Genomic DNA, 8,573 nt, shown 5'->3' with positions numbered 1-8,573 from the left:
CCGCCGGCAGCCCCTCCTCCATTCGCAACCGAACCCAGCGACCGCCGCCTCAGCAAGACCGCCGGTCGCACTCAGCCCCACCGTCAATTGTTCTGTCTCGATCCCAATACGCTTCGTACCGAACAACAATCTTCGTGACTATCCCGGCATCGCCTCACTCTTGCTTTGGCGTGTGGTTGATTTCGTTTATTTGTGTTGTCATGAAAAGGTGAAAATGAGCTTTGAATTTAATTCTGGGCTGAAAAAAAATGGTTGGGGAAGAACATGTTTCTGAAGAAGAAGGGCGTTGGGTTGTGAAACAAAAAAAGGGAAATTGTGTTTTCTTATAACATGCCATGAGATCGCCGGATTTACAACAAATGCAAGTGGCTCGGATGGTTAAAGTAATGGTGTCGCAATCTGTGGAGCGCCGGTTCGAACCTTGCAGGAGACACAAATATTTTTTGCAAAACGTTTGGTTTTGAGTCACCTACAGATCCGGTGCGCAGCCATCTAGGAAATACAACATGCACCTTCACATCACAACCATAGGATCATACCAGATCCAGATCTGACGCTCCAGGAGGAAGGCATACATCATGAACATACAAAGGCTACACACACCGGATCCGATCCAGGTTTTATACATATATTTATTTATTTTTTTATATATATTGTTTGTATATAACTCAATTAAATGTGTATAGATTTAATTTATTAATTAGGTTAGGATAAAATTAGGATTAGGTTAGTATTAGGATTTAGGATTTATCTCCCGATTATTTTACTCGATTTAATTATTTAATTAATTATTAAAAATCATAAAAATCCTATAAAGGTTATAATATTAGGGTTTGTCCAGTCCCATTGCCCATTCGGCAACAAATAATAAAACATTAATTAATTCTCTCCTCGACCCGACTAAAGCTATTAGTCGCATTAGACGAGGGATAAAATAATAAAACATTAATTAATTCTCTCCTCGACCCGACTAAATCTATTAGTCGCATTAGGCGAGAGATAAAAACATAAATTAAAATACATTTTAATTTGCTGCCCGCGAAGATCAATCTATCGATCTGAGTAACCAGCAATGCCCCTCAATCCGTTAGCTATACTGATCAAACCTATTGATCATCACATCTAACGGTGCCATATCAAATCAGGGTTGTACGCCCAAACATCCAAAAAACACACAAAACCACGATACTACGGATCTTCATCCTTCAATGAGGCAATTCAAAATGCCTTTCAAATTACAAACTCAAAACTACGATAGGCCATTCAAAAAGCCTCCAAACCATTCAATACTAATTCTAAGGCGTACAACCCTGTGCCCGAACAACGTTGACTCTGATTCTCCCTAAGGAGATACATAGGCACTTGGATAACCAAGGCGAGTCCCCTCCCTAAAATCTCAATTCCTCCAAATCTCACTTTTCGCCCTTTTCATTTCTTTAGCTATTAAACCTCAATATTTTAGCCATAAAACTGTTACCCTAGATTCAAAGCCAATAGGAAAGGGTTGAGGGTGCCTAACACCTTCCCTCAACCTGACTATAATAACTTACCAAGATTTCTTAAACTGCGTAGGGTTTCCTATTCGCCCTTCAGAATAGGTGGCGACTCTAAAACATTAATTTTTAGGGCAGGTTGCTACAGAAACAATTATGGATTTATGACCTAATCCAGTTATCCAATACAGGCCTAGAATATAACCAAACCATGTTAGTAGCGTCAGTTTATTTTTGGGATGCTTCTCATAATACTTTCCACCTTCGACGTAGCTGCTATAACAGGGCTTCGACCAACTGGGGAAACCTTTGACCCCAATTTCATGGATACTGACACCATCAATTTTAATGAAGCAACAGTCACTTATACTGCTTTCATTCAACAATACCACAATGAAACGACCACAAATGTCTTAGACGAAGAACACATTGCGTTTTTAGCACTCTGGCTTTCGAGATGCGTCTTTTGTTCTAGGTCCATACAAGTAGCAAAGAGATACCTTTGCATGGCTAACCAGCTAAGTGCTGGGAAAAAGTTAAACCTAAGCCAGTTAATTCTAGGATTTCTTTACGATAATCTCGGTGAAGAAACAGACCTTGTTAAGAACTACAAAACAGGATCTCTTCTTTTTGCTGGTCCTTTCTGGTTGTTGCAACTATGGCTTAATGCCACTTTTGAGGCTCACCTCCCATACAAAAGTGTTGTGGATGAAGAAAGTGCAGCTATAAAGAATCGAACAGTGGAACGAAACAGACTAGCTTACCTAACCCCAAAAGAAGAAACTGGCAAACTTCGTGAAACCTTCTTGGCGTACATAATGATGTTCGCCAAACGTTATCAATTCAGTCCCTCGATGACTCCATTCGTACAACGGAAGGTGGGTCTCGAATGGTTTACTCGAGAATTTCCAGCAACTTCTTTCGACCAACAAGCTGAATCCATGGCTATCTGGGAAGCTTTCCTCACCCCAAAGTTGTTATATCACCGACTTCGATCTCCAAAGAGTCACTGCTGTCTTCTTTGTTATCAACCGAATCTAGTTTCGAGACAATTTGGGTTGGTTCAACTCAAACCAAAATGCTTATATGACAAAAGGAATCATATGTGTCTACACACTTCGCATCTGGCAGAAGATGAATATGAGTAAAAAATCTCCAAATATGTTGGCATCACCACTTTGTCTCCCATCTCCTTCGAACCTTCTTTTTACTCTACCATCAATTTTCATCAATGGTGGACAGATTATTATTCCACGCAAATCTTCGATGCTGAAAGCCTTACTCGGGAACTAACTGAAGCTTTTGCTGATGTGCAGGAGAATTTCCATAAAGGTACTTCGACTCATATTAAAGAAATCCAAGCATTTCAAAAATTCTTTGAAATTATCTACAGGCCTGATAATCTTAGTCGGACCGTTCGTGAGGCTGCGGTCACTTTACGTGAAAAGTTTTCTGCTAAACTAGATAAGTTGAAATTGCCCACGTCTGTTCGACCTGAACTACGTTATAAAGTGGCTTTCGAACTTCATCCTCCAAAATTTCCTCCACTACCTAGTGCTGATTTTGGTGTGGCTTTAAGCCCTCCTTTTCCAGACTGGTTCGTGTGTGGGAATCTCATAAAAATTCTTCAGGAAGAATCTAAAAAACGCGCTGAACGAGTGGTCCCGACTAAACATACCTTGGATACTTTCAAAGGACATCTTCATATAGGTCTTGAGCACGTTCGCGTCTTGACTCCAATACCCGAAGGTTGGGGGTTAGACAATCTTTCGACTAACTTTTCTTTCTTTTCTGAAGTACTGATTTACATTTTGTTCATAGCCGTTACTCGAAAGAGACAAATCAAGGAAGCCCCTGCACAGAAGGGTCTGGAGCTTCGAGGAATACCGAGGCGAGTGGGAGTGATTCTGTCACCACTGGCAAGAAACCCACGGTACATACATACCTTATATTTTAACTTGTGAAATTTCATGAATATTACTCACTTGGTTTTAATATGTATTTCAGAGCTCGAAACCTCCAGCGTCTTCGAAGCGGAAAGTTCCTGAAACAGCTGCTTCAGATGACGAAGATAAATCTCCTCCTCGTACTAGACAAGCAATAAAGAAAAGACAGAAAGCTGCCACCCCTTCATCCAAAGGAAAGGGATCTGGGACTTCGAAGCTCACTTCATCGAGTGACAAGGTATCTTCTGATGAATCACCCTTGAAGGCTGCTAGTACTATCCCCATTGTGGAGAGTCACAACTCAAGCCCAGACAACATTCCAACCAAGGTATTTGGATTTCACAATTTAATCATTTTTTCAAACTCTAATTCCAATGATTAGGTTCACATGTTACCTTGTAAATGTAGGATGATGCTGGCACAGCTACTTCTGATCTCAAAACTTCAAGTCTAAACATTGATCTTGACAATCTTCGAGGTAAATGTCTGCCTTTCGAATGACAGACGAATTTCTTGCAACTTTCCATTTTTATCAATTCTAACTATTCAACACAGGTGTTTCTCGACACAAATCTCCCGTGCTTTCTTCAGTTCTCGAAGACACTCAACATCTTGCAACTATCATTCCAACTGTGCCTGCTGAGGAAAGTCATTCAAATGATGAGTCTCCACCTATTCATCAAGATGAAAATATGGAGGAGAACCCTTAATGTTCAAATAGTGATAATGCAGCCGGACAACCAACTGGCAGCGAAGATACTATATCTGAGCAAGATGCTACAGAGGAAACTTCAAAACAGCCTACACCTGGTCTTCATGAAACTTCGACCTTCGGAACTATAGTCACTCCTGTGACTACTTCGAAGCAGGCCTCCGCCATACTTACTCCTTCAGAACTGGAGCAACTCAAGAAAACTGATCCCGTAAGCTTCCTCAAGACCATGATGAATGTTGATAACGTTTCGCCCATTGGACTTGGAACTTCTTCTAATGTCCTGGCGGGTACTGGTGACAAGGATGATATTCCTAATCTCCTTCGTCAAATAAGGGAAAATTTCTTCGAAACCAACCTCGTCGAAGCTCTAAGCAGAGATTCCACCAAATGTTATAGCTTAAACAATCTTTTAAAGAAAGTTGACTTACTTCTGGTCTCAGAGGAAGTCTCAGAAGTGATTGTTTTAGTGGGTTCTCTGATTGATCAACTCCAATCTAATCTTCTTCGAAAACGGAATATTGACTAGCAACTCACAACAAAGGTGACTTCTCATAGTTCTTCTTGGAAAGCTGCAAACGATGCAACAAAAAAGGCTGACGCCCTTAAGCTTGAACGTTCGAAGAACCAGCAGGAATATGAAGATTGTGAAACGAATATCAAATCCTGGAAGCAAGAAATTGAACTCCTTGAAGAGAAAATAAAGAATGCCCGATCTCGTCAAGTAGAAATCCAACAAACCAATCAGCAAGAATTGACTGAAGTGGCGTAGTTAGGGATTCAACACTTCGAGACGGCACAGAAGCTAGTGCCAGAGATCGAAGAACTGAGAAGACAACAGGCAATAATCGAACGTCATATGTCCTTATGGGAGACTCAATATTCGAAGATAAAAGATAATCTTCCCAAGGATTTTAATTAGTTACTTTGAACCTTGTACTTCCCTTTGTATTCCGTACTTAGTTTATTTTGCAATCGAACTTCCTCCAGAATATATATGCAATTTTATCTTTCAATCTTCCACACATCTTATTTTTCAGTTGTCATAAGTAACGTTTTAGCAATTTCTAACAATTGCCAAAATTATTTTATTATCATAATGATTTTAATAATGCACCCACGTGACATGATTACCCTTCGCAGCCTCTTAAGCCTAGACTTGACGTTTCCACTTCCCTTAGCCGTAACCATCATTAAATGATGACATCACCTTTTTCAAAACGTCTACTTGAGACGTGCGTGTATCAGTTTTCAATCATGATTACACTTCAACTTCCAAGGCGGGAAACGGCGGAGGCCATAACTTCTCTTGGGGATACCAAACGCAGTCCAATCAACACTAAAAAATGAACCGTTCTTTTTGGCCAACGTATTCTATATAAAGCGTTAGCATTCTACTCCTTGACCTACAATACCATCAGAGCCTGTATCAAAAAGGAGTTCAAACATTCTGAGGAAGAGTTTGAAGAGAGTCACATCAGCATCAGCGCACTCTTTGCTAATCAACAACGCCAGTTCTATCACGAAATCCTGGAGGGGTCTGTTTATCCCAACATGTTAGCAGATTTCTGGATGTTTGCGTCCCTGCGCATAGATCCAGAAGGGAGAACCACCATCGTGTCTGAGGTTCGAAGGGCTCACATTACCATCACTCCCTCAACCATCTCTGACCTGCTGAGATGTAACAACTCTGGAGAATCGTTTGATGACAACACCATCAATATGACCACCTACCGTATGTTGAGGACCCTCATGGAAAATGATCCCTTTAGTGCTAAAGTCATTAAGTTTTGGCACCAGCTTTTAGTGGGCAACTTCCGCCCACGAAGCCATAACCTAGACAGCATCATGATGGAGGATCTAGAGTTTATACTCTGTGCCCTCCGAGGAAAGAAGATAAACTTTCCATTGCTGATCTTCAAAGGGCTTGTCGAAGCTGTTTCCATGGCTGCTTCTCGTCAAGGTGTGGTGACGTGCCTTCCTTATGGAAGATTCTTATCTTATATGTTTCTCAAAAGGGGCATAGTGAGAAGAATGCGCAGGTCGGGATCCCTAGACATGTTCGAAGCAAAAAGCCTGCCCCTGCTATCTTTGGAGGGTATAGAACAAAGGATCAACTAGAGGGTGCTTTGTTTGAAGCGTTGCCGGAGGTGTTATAGGCCTTAGTTTTTATTATCCAAAATCTTTTGAATGCCTCTTTTTGATAGCCTCTAGTATGCTTCTATTTTTGTAGTTGGTGGAAACAAAAATCCCCAAATGGATGTACTCTTCTTCTTCTAATGAAATATGTTTTGGCATTGCTTTGTCTTTTACTTCATTTACCACATATCTTGCTTGAACACGAAGCCATTTTGGTGCTTGTTTTACCATTTTGGCCTACGTAGTATACTTCGAATATCTACGTTTTTGTAATCTTTACTTCGTGCATGCTTGGTTTGTATCTCTTCAGATACTTCCCATTTACCCTTAAGATCCTACGATATTCTGCCAACTCTTCTATCTCGTAAGCGTTATTCGAGAATACTTTTAAAATTCGAAAGGGTCCTTCCCAGTGTGGGGACCATTTACCAAGTGCTTGATTCTTTCGATCTATAGGTAAAATAACTTTCCAAACTAAGTCATTGTTAATAAATGTTTTACCTTTCACCTTTTTATTGTATGCTCTGGACACCCTTTCTTTTTGTCTTTCTATCATCTCCAGCGCTCGAAGTCTGTCTTCGTCTAAATCTACCAATTCATTCATCATTAATTCCCAATATATGTTTAGAGGAATTTCTGCCTGTCTTTGAATCCAGAATGACTGCAAGTATATCTCAACTGAGAGCACTGCATCGTGTCCGAACGTCAATTGGAAAGGTGTAGTGTTTGTAGCTTCTTTTGGCGACGTTCGACAGGCCCAGAGTGCTTGGTCCAAAGTTTTATGCCAACTCTTGGGTCTTTTCCCTACGTGATTCTTTATGAGACCAATTATTATCTTATTTGCTGCTTTAACTTGTCCATTTGCCTGAGCATAGTAAGGTGTAGAAGTAAACAACTTGAACCCCATTTCTTTGGCGAAATCTTGCATCTTTCGCCCAGTAAACACTGATCCTTGATCTATGGTTATACTCTCTGGGATTCCGAATCTATATATAATGTGCCTTTGAATAAACTCAATCACAGTCTCCTGATCCACATTTGCAAGTGGTATCGCTTCGACCCATTTTGTGAAATAGTCTATTCCCACCAGGATATATCTTTGACCTTTAGAAGACTTGGGGTGAATTTCCCCAATTAAGTCTAGTGCCCAACCTCTGAAAAGCCATTTCATTTTGTGCCCCGCTTGGTGTGCACCACATGCTCCACTATGTACATTCGAGAGGGCCAAATATGCTTCAGCTTCACCCAGACACTTTAGCAAAACTCCTTTAGGAGTCTTCTTAAATAATTCATTTCCCATCAAGAAATATGATAAGGCTCGATACTTTACCTTTCTATCCGTGTCTGTCGAAGGATCCTTTAGATAGTTCACAATTGGACTCCTCCAATTTGTGTCTGCTAAAGAGTCTATATTTAAAACTTCAAACTCCTCTTTGTTGGCAAAACCTAATTGTGAATTCTCCAGATCACCTGGGGAGAGCTTGGTGGCCATTTCTTTGCCTCTCACTTCGATCAGCTCTTCTAGTTTTTCTTTTGATACTCTGTATCCTGAGGCTAACTGTGCCAAATCATTTGCTTCTTGATTATTTAATCTTGAAACGTTACTTAAATCCACATACTCGAATTTTTTAAGCAGCCTGTTTGCTATGACAAAATACATGATCAAATTCTCTTTGATACATTTGTATTCCTTCGTCAATTGCTTAATCACTAGTTCGGAGTCTCCTTTAATTTCGACTCTGGTTGCCCCCAATTCTAACAAAGCTTCAAGTCCAGCGATCAGTGCTTCGTATTCAGCTTCGTTGTTGGAGCATAAGGGACCTGCAATCTTGTACTTGAGCTTTGTTGGAATTCCCTCAGGAGAAATTATCAGGGTTCCAACGCCGGTTCCTTCTTTATGAGTCGAACCATCGAAGTATAACTTCCAAGGCTTCAGGTCTACATATTGTTGAGGGTGCTGAACCACTGCATGGTCAACAATGAAATCTGATACGATCTGACCTTTCATTGCTTTAAGAGGTTGAAATATCAAAGAGTACTCCGTAAGGGCTAAAGCCCATTTGCCAATTCGACTATGCAACATTGGTTTTGATAGCATATGTTTAATAACATCACAATGAGACGAAACGTAAACATCAACTGGCTTTATATAATACTTGAGTTTGATACAAGAGAAATATAAACAAAGGCAGAGTTTTTCTATTGCGCTATACCTAGTCTCTGCATCATTGAGTACTCTACTTAAATAATAAATAGCTCTTTCGACACCATTGTCATCTTCTT

This window comes from Vicia villosa, linkage group LG3 (assembly GCF_029867415.1).
Source record: "Vicia villosa cultivar HV-30 ecotype Madison, WI linkage group LG3, Vvil1.0, whole genome shotgun sequence".
Taxonomy (NCBI): Eukaryota; Viridiplantae; Streptophyta; class Magnoliopsida; order Fabales; family Fabaceae; genus Vicia; species Vicia villosa.
Note: the sequence above shows the minus strand (reverse complement) of the source record.